General features: G+C 41.8%; 1 protein-coding gene across 3 annotated transcripts in view; it reads right to left on the minus strand.

The window, feature by feature from the left end:
• The window catches only part of Znf664 (zinc finger protein 664), a 34,521-nt gene extending 19,449 nt beyond the window's left edge, over positions 1 to 15,072 (minus strand). Inside the window, exons 1-2 of one of the 3 annotated variants that reach the window (XM_015502401.2) lie at positions 14,949 to 15,072; positions 3,207 to 3,316 (exon numbers count right to left, since the gene is read on the minus strand). The gene's annotated coding sequence lies outside the window, so the exon portion shown is untranslated. Of the gene's footprint in view, positions 1 to 3,206; positions 3,320 to 14,948 lie in introns of all 3 variants that reach the window. The other 2 variants (XM_015502400.2, XM_048785496.1) reach the window with 2 other exon arrangements.
• Between the last annotated feature and the right edge of the window lie 18 nt (positions 15,073 to 15,090).

A 15,090-nucleotide genomic window follows, 5' to 3' on the forward strand; every position in this document is an offset into this window, starting at 1 on the left:
AAGGCCCAGAGCATGGCTCAGCTAAATAAATATTTGTTTCCTGTATTTTAATTAGCACATGACATATTCTTTCATCTGCCAAGAATGTCATTTCATAGGCAGAGGCTCCTGAGGACCTGATGATCTAATCTGGTGATGAGGGCGCCTCCTTTGCTCAAAGCCAGAAGCTGCGCTGATGCTGCGCTTCTGTCTCCTGCTCCTCCCTGCTTCCGCCCACCAGTTTATCCTTCTTGGCCCTCTATGCACAGGTGGTTTTTACAAGTCTGACTTTAGTGAGACTGTGAGGACACAGTTTGCACTCCACTACTTTTTTTCTTGCTCTTCAACACCACATTCAAACCCCTGAATAATGGGGCAGGATGATTTCCTTCAGGGATGGCCCCCATTGGAGCATTGTGTATGGCCTCAGCTTATCTCATCTACCTAGTAAATGTGTAACATTCATAAGCAGTAAGAATCCCAACGTGTGTGGGGAGAATACTGAACTTGCAGGCAAAAGGCCTAAGTTCAAATTCTCGGTCAAATACTCAGTAGCTATGTGACCACTGGCAGTAATTTATTCCCATCAGTCCCAGCTTAGTCAGCAACAAAACAGGCAAGAAGGCTACTGTCCGTCATGCAGGGCAAACTCTTGCCCACCTCTCAAAGGAGGTAGTAATCACTTTACCCTCAGGAAGAACAACAAGATGGAGCAAATAAAAAAACTGAATTTTGGGGCTGGGCATATAGCTCAGTGGCAGAGCCTAAATGCTGCAAAGACCCGGGTTCTCTCATTAGCACTGGGGAAAAAAAAATCTTTTTAGGACACCCTAGGAGATCTAGATGAGGATCAGTGCACAATAAACAATGGAATGTTAGGAAATGCCCTCTTCTCTGCCACTTCTTAGCCTTTAGTTGAATCGAATCTACTCCATCTTGTCTTCTCAAGGGGCCAGTCTCTCATCCCTAGGCCAGCCAGGAACTAGGAGGGGAGGGACCAGGGAAGACAGTGCAGGAGGCCTAGGCCAGATCAGCTCCTGTGCACAGGGAAAGACTCCACCTGTCAAACCCTGGTCTTCCTGTCACTGCTATACCTTGAGCCAAAGGGGCAGGTCCAGGAGAAAAAAGAATAAGTTGTAAAGCTCAAGACCCCCAGGTTAGCTAAGTATACAAGAAACCAGACAGACTGACTGGGCCTTGGAGAAGAGACAGAAATGGCAAGTGGGTATGTAGAAGGACTATCCTCAGTGACGCTGGGAGCAGGAGTTCCCCATCACAGTAGTGCCTAGATTTAAAGTTAAGGATGTGACATGCTGGCTGTATTTTATGCATTTTTCTTAATTGTGGTCAGAAACATAAATTTACCATCTTAACTATTTTTAAATATAGTTTATCCTGTAAAAGTGAGAGTCTAACCCCCTTCAAGAACAGCCTCACTTTTCTCCCTCTTCCCAGCTCCTGGCAGCCCCCATTCTTCCTTATCTCTATAAATCTGACTACCCTAGGGACTTCAGAGTCTGGCTCTGAAGTAAGTTGTACCATCTAGTAAATGAACATGAGCATGAACAAGGGTGGTCACCATGCGGACCAGGCTCATTCAGGAGGCATGAGGTGCAAAAGCAGGCGACTTCCTCCAGCCAAGGAGTCATAGAAAGCAAAAATACTGACACTGAATGGGCCTTGGTGATCACAACTCAAGACTGGCATGCACAGATGTGTTGCCACCCTATTCTCCCGAAGGGGTTGGGGGAATGGTTACAACACATTGTACAGAACTTCAACATCCAGGCTTCGTGCATAGTACTGAACTAAAATTGCAAGACGTGAACACTTTACTAGTAATTAGCTGGGCCCATGAATCCAATTCCCAGTGCAGCACTCCTGTGCTAAGCAAATTCATGTGGAAAACCGTTTTTCCTATGTTAGATGCAACCTTGAGCTTGAGACCAATATATATAACTGGCAGGCACGAAGAGGAATTCATAAAATTCTAGACCTGAACCTTCAGTCTTAACACCTGGAATAAAGCCTAGGCCAAGAGTTCCCAAGTCAGGACAGGAAGAGAACAGAGACAGAAAGTAAAAGAGACAGAGAACATTATGCCAGGCCACACTTGCTCCCATCTTCCAAACAAGGCATCACCTGAAAACCCATCCAGGACACCTGAACAGAGAGGGCAGACCAGACTTTCCCTTCAGGAGCAGACTATGCCTTACCACTCAGTCACGCAAGCCAGGAGAGAGGGAAGAAAACACACATCCATGTGGATTTAACCTTCCAACTTGGCACCGTTGGTCCCACTAAGACAGAGGCCACAGAAATGTCCTTTACCTCACTGAGTCAATTCTCACCGGTAGAGAGTGAAGTCAGGGAAGGGAGACATCAAGGGCCTAAGAAACCCACCTCTGGCAGTGGAAGAATAGAGGACAAACGGCATGCTCCCACCGAAGGCAGACGGTTTGGGAGAGACAGTTTTCCCTTTCCCAAGTTTTCTAGCTGGGCCTGGAAAGAGTATTCAACTATGCATTCTGCATCTCAGCAAGATCAGATGAACAAGCCTGTCCCACATTAGATACAAGTTGTCTTCTTGAGTCAAAGGGGATGAGGATCATTAAAAAAAGGATCACAGATCCAGAAGCTCAAAAGAAAACAGGAAAAAAAGATACTTGTGCTGGGTACATGACAGTTCTCAGAATCGAGCTCACATAGGGGCTGATGTACCACCACATTCCCCAGGTGAGATGGTTTTCAGGAACCCATATTTAGAAAAGGCCACTGTTCAAGCTTTGGGAAAAACACCAGAAATTTATGGAGCAACAAACAGCTTTTAAAAAACATTTTGCTATCTCAGTAAAGAGAGAAACAAGGAAATAGGAGATGGCATAAGATCTAGAAAGCAAGGAAAGCCTCCAAGATAACAAAGGAAAATGGGGCAAAGCTTAGTAACTAATGGTTTGTGTGAAAAGAAGAAAATGAAGTTCTGGACAAAGAGGCAGGGCAACAGTGCTTCTGCCATCCTTGGAATGAAAGTCAAATGAAGGGAAGTTAAGGAAAAGCATGAGGTCTGGGAGTTTCCTCCTCCCTAACCTGAGAGCACTGCTAAAAATTAAGGAGATGGTGGGGAGGGCTAAGGAGAAAGGAAAAACCCAAGGACAATCAGCTTTAGTTCAAAACGTGTGAAGGGGATTCTCCATCTCAGACAAATGGTGAAATAAGGGGAAACTTACCACAGTGACAGGAATCAGAACCCTCAAGACATTCCAGAAGAGGAGGCAGAGGCAGGGCCCACAGTGGATGCAGGGTGCGAGAGCAGGCGACTTCCTCCAGCCTGAGGATCCTGCTGGATGGGAGAGATGCAGAGAAAAAAAGCAGGTTTACATTATGGAGAGTTTGGGATCCCAAGGTATTTTGAAGAACTGGCCATTACGAACAGTCTATTCACTCACAAGACAGGACAGAACCATTTACAATTGGGGTTTATATAAATGTATAGGATTCAAAGGATAGAAAACCAAAGAAGGGATGCAAACATCTGAGAAATCATGGAAAGGGAAATCCAGGCAGTCTGTGCAACTTTCAAAATATAGGAATCCTAGTATCACAATGAGCCTCCTGATGGGAATTTTATTCAAAACAAGATGTAGGTTGGTGGGTATTGGATGTCTGACTCCGACTGGCTTAGAGTCCCAGGGAGCAAAAAGTCAGCAGTGTTTTGTCACTGACTCTACAGGCAAGAGGAGCACTAAAGGAGACAAATGAGACAGAATGGGTTCACAGGCAGGCCTGACCATCCTTGCTGTGTGACTTTCACCTAAAAGGTCAAAATGGAATTAACAGAGATCACAAAGGCATCAAATCTTTTAAGGTAGTTGAAGGATTAAATAAATGAATGCATCAGTACTTAAAAAAAAAAAAAAACAGTGCTACCAGCCCTGGGGTTGTGGCTCAGCAGTGGCGCGCTCACCTAGCATGTGCAAGGCCCTGGGTTCGATTCTCAGTATCACATAAAAATAAATAAATAAAGGTATTATGTCCAACTATACCTAAAAAATAAATATTAAAAAAAAAAACACAGTGCTACCAAATTTTAAGGGCTCAACATAGATGAGCTATCATTATCATTGCTTTATTTCATCCACTACCTCCTTCTCTGCCACATTCTATGACTCAGAGTTGTTTGGGTACAGATTTCAAAGTCTATTTTTAAAGTTTGGTAACTCAATTCTTCCTTGGGAGGTACAATATATTAAGGGACCTAGGTATCAAAACTGCTGCCATGTTTACATTTGGATAGGACATTTACTTGTTTCCCTAAATGCTGTAAATCTGGGAATGGTGCTGAATCACTGTATGCTATATATATAGCTTCCTGGAACTTTGGAGGACAGTAATACATAAAAGATCTGAGTCACAAGTTCAAGACTAGCCCAGGGAACTTAATGAGACCCTGTTTCAAAATAAAAAGGGCCAGGGATGTAGCTCAGTGACAGAGCACTCCTATATTCAATTCCCAGTACCACTAAAAAGAATAATAATAACTCTCCAACTTGCTAAAGATTATCTGAAGTTGCTAAATCATTTGCAGCAGAAATCACTAATATGAGAGGGTTTCAGACTACACTGAGCAGCCCTGCACAGTTAGAGAGTAAAGAGAAAGAAAATGGAAGAGTGAAAATGCTTTAAACATATTTATGGATCAGTGTTTCTTTGTGGGAACAAAGGGTTATCTTAGAATAAAGCTATTAGTAGGATATATTTTAAAAGGGCAAGAATACATGTGGAAGAATTTCAAATGGTTTTGATACTAGGCCAGGGTTTTTTCTCCTTACAGAGAATGCCAATTACGGTGCCTATGGGCATATAAACCCTACTAATGAGAACTGCCTCAGCTTTAAGGTAGACCCAGGCTAGCAGGGGCCATATGACAATTTATGAGACCAAGACTCAAGAGCTTAGCTAAGAACTACTATGTGCTCTGAACAATAATAAAAGCAAAACAAAATCAGACACTCTCTCTCTCTGAGGAATCTAAACAATCCTGAGAGAATGAGATGATCAGCTGTGAGATGAAGCTGAAAGGCTGTGATATACAAAAAGACTGAAGAGGTCACAAGAAATCACAGCACACCAAAGTCAAAAGGAAGGACAGCCCATCAGGAAAGAGAGGCTAAGGTAGAGAAAAAACATACAGAGTAGGAAAAAATGAGCCCAATGGTAGCAAGAGAAGCAAGACAAAGAAAAGAGATGCCACAGAGACCTACTGTCCCTGGAAGAGCCTGAGGCTGCCTCTGAACTGCCCTCTTTCCTGATGGCTTCCTAGTCCACATGCATCCTTACAACAAATCCCCCCCCCCTTTTTTTTAAATTTTTTTTAGTTGTTGATGGACTTTTATCTATTTATTAATTTATATGTGGTGTTGAGAATCGAACCCAATGCCTCACCCAGGCTAGGCAAGTACTCTACCACTGAGCCACAACCTCAGCCCCAAATCCCTTTTTCTTAAAGCAGTCTGAATGAATCCATTTCTTTCAACAACAACAAAGATTCTCTAACTACAACTGTTATTTCCACTCCCCCTTGGATGAAGGTTTCCCAGGAGACTCTCTGGCCCCACAAACAAGCAGGTTCCTAGCAAGTCCTCCCCTGCCAGACCAGCCTAGACATAGCCTAGGGTCTGCTTCCCAACAGGACAGGGATGTCTTATCCCCAGGCAATAGGCACAGTCCCTAGGGCCTATGAGCATCTCAAGACCTGATGCTGTAGACTTTAAAATGAAATTTACTGGACAGAAAATGCAAACAAAATTTGCAAAATCAAGAGTTAATAAATGTCAAATAAAGTTTAACTCATATAGTTCTACAGAAGCTAACTGTATAGGAAATGTGGGGGATTTTCTTAAGTTTAGTATGATATGGTAAAGGTCTTCATACCAGTCCCAGGGCAGGGGCCATATCTAGGCTAAGCTGGCCCTGTGTGAGAGCACACCTTACACAGCAGGCATTACCCCTCAACACTGAGCTGGCTGGGCTGGGCATGGTGGTGCATGCCTGTACAGCTAGTTGAGAGACAGGGACAGGAAGATCACAAGTTGCAAGCCTGAGCAACTTAATGAGACCCTGCAACAAAATAAGAGGAGGAAGAGGGCCTGGAGATGTGACTCTGTGGTAACGTGTCCTGGGCTCAATCCCTAGAACCAGAAAACAAACAAACAAAACAAAACCTGAACAGGCTGACTTAGAAACCAACTCCCCAGTTTTTCAACCTGAAAAAAAACAGGAGGTAGCAGAAAAGTTACAAAACATAGATCTTATACTCCGAGATAATGGTGTTAAAAACCAAAAGGCAATCATCTTCCTTTCTCTAGCCATGCAGACTATGCTAAGGATATGCACAGATTCACTCTCCAGTTGTCCTCCACAGCCAGCTCCTGACCCCGGTGGCTTCAGCTAGATGCTCAGCTTCTCCGTGAGCACAGTCTATGTGCCTCCCATGCGCCCTGTTGATGCACCCCACCAGTCACTTCTACAAAACTGCTCAACATGGCTTTCCCCTTGTCAAATCTCAAGGCCATTCCTCACATCCTTCTGACTCCCAGTTTATATGTCTGTGGCCCAATTCAACACATTCTCCCTTCTTCTCTGGCCTTGCTCAGTGCTTTTATCATTTCTTTTATTCCTACTCCTAAATACAGGTATCCTCTAAAGGTCAGTTATGAGTCCAGTTCTCAGCTCAACAAAGAAGATGCTAGCATGTGATGAGAAGATCACACCCTCACATGCCAGTCTTGCCTTCTCACCTGCACCTCTGTCTGCCATCAAAAACATTTCCCATTATACCACAGTGAATAGGAAATCCCTACTCCACCACTTGTAGAGCCCCTGGGGAAGCAATCTCTTCCCCCACCAAGTCTCCCAGGTGAGGAATGCCTCAGACAACTCTCTCCTCCCCCACCCCACACCTTTCATCTTGTTTTGTCCCTTCAGCACAATGCAAAACACTACATAAAAACCACACTTGATCCTATGCCTTCTTTAGCTGCCATACTCTTCCTCCCCCACTGACCCCAACAGGCCTTTTAAAGACTGACTTTCCTGGTTTCTACTATTTCATTTCCTATTCATCACACCACTGACATTCCTCCCAGTACTGGCTTCCTCTTGACCCATCCAAGGGCACTTTCTGTTCTACATCTCACTGGATACTGCTGGCCACACTCTTTGCCTCCTTGTTCTACCCTCACTGCATTCTCAGTCTGCCTGGCAAGCTCCTGGGCCCCAGCTCTTCTCTGCTTCCATCTCACATGCGAGTCTCGACTTTGGTTTTTACAAAAAACTTGAGTGTTCCCTGTGCCTCCAGAGGGCACTCCAACACTGGCTCAGAAACTAGCTCTGGGGGTTTACACTGAGGTCTTGGAACATGAAATGAATTTAACAATGGATCGCTACCTCTAACTAGCTGCCTTGCATCATGGAAATCTGTGCAACCTGGTCTGTGCAGGTTCTCTGTTCTGTGAATCTAAGCCTCATCGCAAGGTCCTAATCCTATCATAATGACACAGTAATAAGTAAATGAATCACAGTGAACTAAGTAATCTGACCTTTCCTGGCCAATGCTGAGTCCTCTGAAAAAGTGAAATATTCTTAACTCTAACAAGAGGAATCCTACATGAAAATTTCAAAATCTAAAATGATTCTGACAGCCCGAGGGCCATAAGGACATTTACTCTGCAGAAAAAAAGAGGGTTCCAAGTCTTTTTATTAATTGTTTTACTATTAACTTAAAAGGCAGAACTATCATCTTTGAGACAGGCCTGCTTCCTCACAAACTCTTTCCTAATACCTTGGAACATGCTGCAAAATAAGATGTGGAAATAAGCCATGACTATTTTATGAACTTGCAGGGCTATGAAAAATAAATGAGCTCTAAAAGAGCTTTACTGAATGTCTATCAGGTGACACAGCAGACACTGCCGCATGCTCCAGAGTTAAAGGTATATTACTGCATTAGTTTTAGAAAGCAATACAAAACATGCCTTCTTAAAATTAAAGTATAAATGGAATGCTCCCATTATATTTCCAAAATTAAATTTCATTAAAAAAAAAACAACAATTCAGTTTTCTGTACAATGAGCCTGCCATTGCCATCAGTTACCTGGTGACTCTCCTGCAAGGACCTGGTGTGGCACCACTTCAAACCTGGGCTAAATGATTTCAATCTGCCAAATCTCATTTCACTCCTGCTCCCTTTTTACATCTCTGGGCCACTTAAAACAATTGCTCCTGACCATCCTTGAAACTTCCTCCTAACTTCCAGGAGACCTCTTCAGCATCTTCCTGTCATTCCCTTCTGGTCAGGTTCATGAACACTAAGGGAAACTGTGTTTCACCCCACAACAGTGAACCCAAGAGCAGGAATGCAGAAGCTAAACTGAGCCATTCAGATTCTCTACCCTGAGAATTTAGAATTAGGAAGTGAAAAGACTTGGTCTATGAAGAAGGCTGGTAGGAGTGACAGACTCGGGATGGCCTTCCAGAGTGGCCACTCTAGGGTCACATGCAGCAGGAGGAGCAAAAGCACAGAGCAGACAGGTAGTGAATAGGAAAAGCGAGAAGACACACAGAGTACAGCCACACCAACCCTGCTGATGTCCAACCCTCATAGGTCCAGTCAAGAAGGGATTCCATGCTGAGCTTGGTAGTGCACGCCTATAATCCCAGCAACTCAGAAGGACTGAGGCAGGAGGATCGTGAATTCAAAGCCAGCCTCAGTAACGGCAAGGCACTAAGCAACTCAGTAAGACTCCACACCCAAATAAAATATAAAATAAGACTAGGGATGTGGCTCAGTGGTGAAGTACCCCTGGGTTCAATCCCTGGTACCATTAAAAAAAAAAAAAATTTTTTTTTTTAAAGAATTCCAAGCTGTATTACTCAAAAACCCCTTACATTTACACCATCTCAAATGGGTTTTACTTTTCAACCAAGTACTCTCCAGTCAAGACATCCTTGTTCCTCTCTCATGAACCTCTGTTACCTTTGCAGGCAGGTTCTTCCCTACCTTCTCCTTACTTTGTCCTTTAAGGTAAACATGCCCCAGCTCTGCCTCCAGCATCTCATTCTGCTCTGCAAGCCTACCGTTTCCCAGTCATGTGGCAAGGACAATGAACCACTCCAAAATCTCTATCCATACTTCTAACAGCCATGTGGTCACTTCCACATGGAAGTAAGGGGCCAGGGCACTAACCACTCTGCCTATTTCCTGGCCACCTTCCAACACTAAGAGAAATCACTCCAATTAGTAGTACTCTGACAACAGGATGAATGACAGGACCACTAATGCCCCCAAAATCTCCACCATCTGTTTACAGAGGCAGCAGCCTCGCCCGGTGCACCACAAAGGCAATCCAAGTAGCCAGAGTCATGCAGTTGTGAAAGACCTCAGATACAGTGCAATCTCTGCTGGACAGACATGCCTCAATCTTAAACAGTTTACAAATGTATAATTATGTTTCAAAAAAAAATTTACCGCATAGTAACAATGATTCCAATAATGACCTACATACTGCTTCCAGTCATTCATATAGCAAAATACATATATGCACAATAAAATCATTCTTTATAAATTACCTTCAGGAAGAACCTACATATCCTGTAAATTCTTTATAAACTCAGTATGTCTAAAACTTAATCTGTCATTTCCTCAAGAAAGCCTACTATAATCTCAACTATAGTAAGTGGGTCCTCTGTCTCTTCAACTGCCCAAGCCAGAAACCTAGAAGTAATCACTAGTAATGCTTAACCTTCCCTCCCTATCCTAAGGTCCCATGACTCTACTTCCTGAAGTCCTTTCTAACCATGCCACTAGCTCCACTTATTTTGTCTCAGTTTTAACTCAGGCTACCACTATCTTCCTCCCCAAGTCTTACTTCCTCCTAATTCATTATCCATGCTAATGATATTTTTCTACGCTGCTTAAAATTTTTCAATGGATCCTGCTTTCAGTGTAATTTACAAAGTTATCTATGTGGCTTTTATTTTATTTGGTTGTAGATGGACAAAATCCCTTTATTTTATGTGGTACTGAGGATCAAACCCAGTGCCTCACACATGCTAGGCAAGTGCTCTGCCACTGAGCTACAACCACAGCCCCTCTATGTGGCTTTGAAAAAGTGCACACATAAAATTATACATAGGTTCTGTTATAAATGTAATAGATATGATCTCAATAAATATAAAAAAGCAGATTATTTAAATCACCAATTTTCTACCACCCAAAGCTCACAATTCTTAAGATTCTCATCTACTTTCTTCTAGACATGTTCCATTCACAGGTTTTTTAAAAATATTATTTTATTTGCAGTTGGACATACTTAACCTCATACTTTATAGAAGTATCCCATTCCATAATTTTTCATTAGTTTACCCGTCTATTTATGTCTACATAAATACATGCAAGATATCTTGTACCTATCTTGTATCTGTCAATCCTGTTGAGTACTCTTAATAGTCTAACAAATTTTCTACAAATTGTGTCTGTGTACACACACACACCCCTTTATTTTCATGTGGTGCTGAGGATCAAACCCAGCAACTCACATGTACGAGGTAAGAGCCTTCTACTACTGAGTTACAACCCAAGTCCCCCATTCATAGGTTTTACTGGAAGGTTGTTGGGACTTTTGTTTAATACATCACGTATACAGCTATTTATCCTGATTTTCTCCAACTTAACACTGTCACAACTATTTTAATGTATTTTCTTCATGAACATTTTTAGTGGCTAGGGAATCAATTACCCTTAAAAATAATTCTACGTCTTTTGAACGTAGCTTTTTTTTCCTATTTAAATGCTTGTTCAAAAAAAGCGCTAAAACAATGCTAAAGCATATGAAATAAACTATGCTTTCCCCTAGAAGTAATCACTAGTAATGCTTTTCCAAGGATTCTTCTAGACCTTTTCCTTTTTATTCAGATATAACATACATAACATTTGTATCTTACAAAAAACAGAATTAAACTTATTTTGTGGGGGCTCTATAGTATATTATAGACATCCATCCAGGCTATGTCAATACGTTCAAGACTGCCTCTCTTTTTAAAAACTATGTAATATTCCAAAGTATAGCAGCACCAAAATTTATGGTAGTTGGTTTTTATTTTTCCTCATTACAAATGATGCCGCAATAGACTTCCTTCATATTATCTCATTCTCCTACAAGAATATCATGAATTCCTTGCAAGGGCTGCCCATTTACTCAGGTTAACTTTTAAATCATTTAAATAAGATTTTAATGTTCTGCATAAAGTTTTAGTTCATTCATGCTTTGGTCTTATTATCTTCTAGTCTTGTTGCTATTGAGAATAGAATCTAACTCTTCTGAATAGTAATTACCAATTGTTTGTAAGATAGGACTTTATATATTATATTAAAGATCATTTGCTTATTGACACAAGTATTTTCTGATTTTGTGGTAACTTTTTTTTGTGTAGGGTTTTGTTTTCCTTTTCTTCTGAACTTTTACTTTTTATGTAGTGGAATACATTTTTTTTTTGTTATATTTTCTCCATTGTTTCTCACTCTCATGACACTCGTAAGATAGAGATTTGTTTCCTTATTTAAGTCTCCAATTGTACAACTAACTACAAAGTCTGTGCTGAGTGTACAGGTCTCCTCCTTTCAGATGTTTGATAGGGACTTCTGTTTTCTTCAGATTTAGGGGGCACTCATGACTTATCATGTGTTAGATTTCCATATAAAATAGGTTATTTCTGGGGTGAGCGCAGGTTTCAGTGACCTGTACAGATAATCTAATAAAGTCAGGATGAAGCTGATGTGGTGAATATGGCTCTGTGGTGTTTAAATACTCATAAATACCCACCTCAGTACTCATAATTATTAAGTTCACCCCAAAATGGCCATCTCCATGACATTTAAACATCACTTCCAGGAATGTGGCCTCTCTTTACGTCAAAAACATTCCTTCAAGTCATTCAGGATACTTTATGACCACCTCTATGCAGACAGTATTTCCTCAGTAGGCTGCATCCACATTACCTACATGCTTCACTGTTTTTTTTTTTTTATTGTTGTTGAAATGTGGCCAGAGTTCATTTTCTGTTTCTTTTGTTTTATTCTCTGCTGGGTTACTTTGGATATTCAACTATGAATTTTATACATGCACTGCAGACTCAGGCACGTTTCCCTAGTCAACAGTGTCTACAAATATTTCTTTTTCATTTTACATCTTTACTTCACTTGTGTTATGGCTTTGTCAAAACTTATTAAACAATGTTCTAATTTTTAACTTGATTTTCTGACAGTTTTTGTTTTAAGTGTGGACAACTGATTTCATGCTTATGTGCACTTTTTCAGTACATTTAAAAAGTATCTGTTTATTCCTACTTTTATTTAGTCCTGCCTTTTTAGAGTAAGAAATGAGGGGGTTTTGTTTTTTTAAACCAAACATCTATTTTGACTAAACCATAGGTGGTAGCGTGACTTCATTATAAAGTCCAAGAAATAGGACACAACTCCTCTAGATAGGTCTGTGAAGTAGTCTGCGTGTTCTTCCCACTTCCATGCTCCACTCACACCCCCACATTCTGCATGTGGCAACTGGAGTGGTTGTTTAAAAATGCAAATCTGATTATGTCACTCCCCTGCTTAAAACCCAACCTTTCTAATGGTTTCTCATTATGTTCTGGATAAAACACAACATCCCTAACCTGTCCTACAAGACCCTACATGATCTGGCCCCATGCCTAGCCACTCTCCCCCCTCACCCACTAGAATCTATCCACAGTTGTTCCTTCAGTTCCTGGAATGGGCAAAGTTTTTTCCCCCTTCAGGGCCTTCCCACATGCTGTTCCTCTGCCTGGAAAATTATCCCCTACATCACTTGACACAAACCGCCCACTCGCCCTTCAAACTTCAGCTTAATTTTATTTTTGCACAAGTCTTTCCTGGGTCCCCCTCCCCAATCTAAGATGCAGTACCCATTTTCATCCTCTCTCACAGCTGGTACTACCCAAGCCTCTCAGGATACCACTTTGTGAGCAGAAGTGCAGTTGTGAGATTCATTTCTGAACAGCCCTAATTTCAAAAGGGCAGGGATGAGTTGATTTTGTTGGCCATACCACAGGTGTGTGTGTGTGTGTGAAAGGAAAATATCTACAAAGCCATTAATTGTGTAGCTATCAAATCATTTCATCAAAATTTAAATTGATGATATGATGTGATAGTGCTTACAAACTCAGTAAGAAGTCATTTCTTTTTCCCTTGAAGAAGCACTAAAGCTAATCTGAGTCTGCTGCTGCCAGACTCAGATTAGCTTTAGTGTGTACAATCTACATCATCAGAAAATGTTTTTTAACTATTACAATAGAAGTTTTATCAAGCATTTAATTTGCTAATAACATTGATTCAGTCAACTAATTTACATGCCTCACTTTTTTTTTTTTTTTTTTTTAAAGGCATGTTAAAGCACTAGGGGGCTGGGGTTGTGAATGCTTTAGCATGTGTGAGGCCCAGGCTCAATTCTCAGCACTGCATATATATAAATAAAATAAAGGTCCGTTGACAACTTAAAAAAAAAAAAAAAAAGCGCTAGGAAAAATGTGATTTGCCAAATATTCTTTAAGGAATCTTTAGCATTACCAGTATTCGACAAAAATCAGTTATAGCAAAACCATAAATTAAAAAATCATTCAAAGTTGCCATCTCTAGTATTCTGATACAAACATGACAAAAAAAATCATACTGCAAATTGATAATTTTTGGATTGGAAAGGCTAATAAAACCAATCTTTGTTTACGACCTCGGGTTCTACCAAGCACTTTCCCATGGTATCATTGAACTCTGTGAAGCAGAGAGAGCAGTATTAACACGGGTTTATAGAAAACTGAGGATTGGAGTAATTGTCCTCTCCCAAGGTCACAGGACCTGTAAGTAGTATCACAGAAGGGCTGGAGGCTCCCACACGTAGATTCTTAACCCAGGAACTTCCACCATAAATGTCTATTTTCCGTAATTAGCACAGAATTTCATCCTTCACTAAATTTCTCCCTTCGCTAAAACTGCATCTCACCAGAGAACAACCACCACCAAATAAAGCTATTTTTCAAGCTAAAACTTTATAGATTGTCATAATCTGGGAAATGGCTGAATAAATTACAGTATACCCAAACTACAGAACATGATGCAGCAGTTCTTAAAAATTAGTTGAAGCACATAATGCTGAAGTTGAAAGACAGTATGTTAGCTAGCTGATACTTGTTAAAACAATCAAAGATGATTCCAAGTATTTTTAAAAAGCCAGAAGGACACACAGCACACACATCCTAGTCCTTATCTGCAGAGGGTGGTGGTGATAGTCAAAGTCTTGCCATCTCTTGAGATACACCGGTGTGTACAAAGAAAATGAACTACTCTACTAATCCAAAATTAATTTCTAAATTTTAAATTAACCGGTAGGTTGAACAAGGTCACACTTCCCTGCTCTGAAAAGCTTTGCGTCTACAAAGGGATTAGGGGTCCCCTCTAAAAGAGAAGACAAAATGCATAAAAACAGTTCGATCGTGATAAAACAATAAACTGTTTTAAGTATCACAAAACGTTCCTTTAGAAGGCAATAGCCTGGAAATAGTTTTTTCAATACCAGGACTCCTTTGTTGCGATAAGACAGCCAGTTATCAAACTAGCAGCTCGCCCATACGGAGCAGACTCTGCTGGAGAGATTCGATTTAGTTGGTAGAGTTGGGCAAGAAAGGTCTCACAAAGGAGCTGAGTTTTGCGGGGACGCGGGGTGAGCTGGCCGGGCGACACGGCAGCCTAATCCGGAAGGAAAAACGTCGGGGAGGGGGCACCGCGAGTTAACCAGAGGCAGGGGCAGGCGAGGGCTGCAGCGGGTCCCGCCGGGAGCGGCCGGCCTGCAGGCCGCGCAGGAGGGGTGCCGCCGCGGCCAGCTCACCTGGGCAGGGCCGGCCTGGCGTGGTCAAACAATGGAGGCGTCCGGCGGCGGCTGGCTCCTGTGCCGGGTGCGCGACGCGCTCTTCATCACCTGAGCGCGATGCTCCGCGGCCTGCGCGCTGCAAGCAACAACACCGCACCCT

The sequence above is a fragment of the Marmota marmota genome, unplaced genomic scaffold, assembly GCF_001458135.2.
Source record: "Marmota marmota marmota unplaced genomic scaffold, marMar, whole genome shotgun sequence".
NCBI classification, from domain to species: domain Eukaryota; kingdom Metazoa; phylum Chordata; class Mammalia; order Rodentia; family Sciuridae; genus Marmota; species Marmota marmota.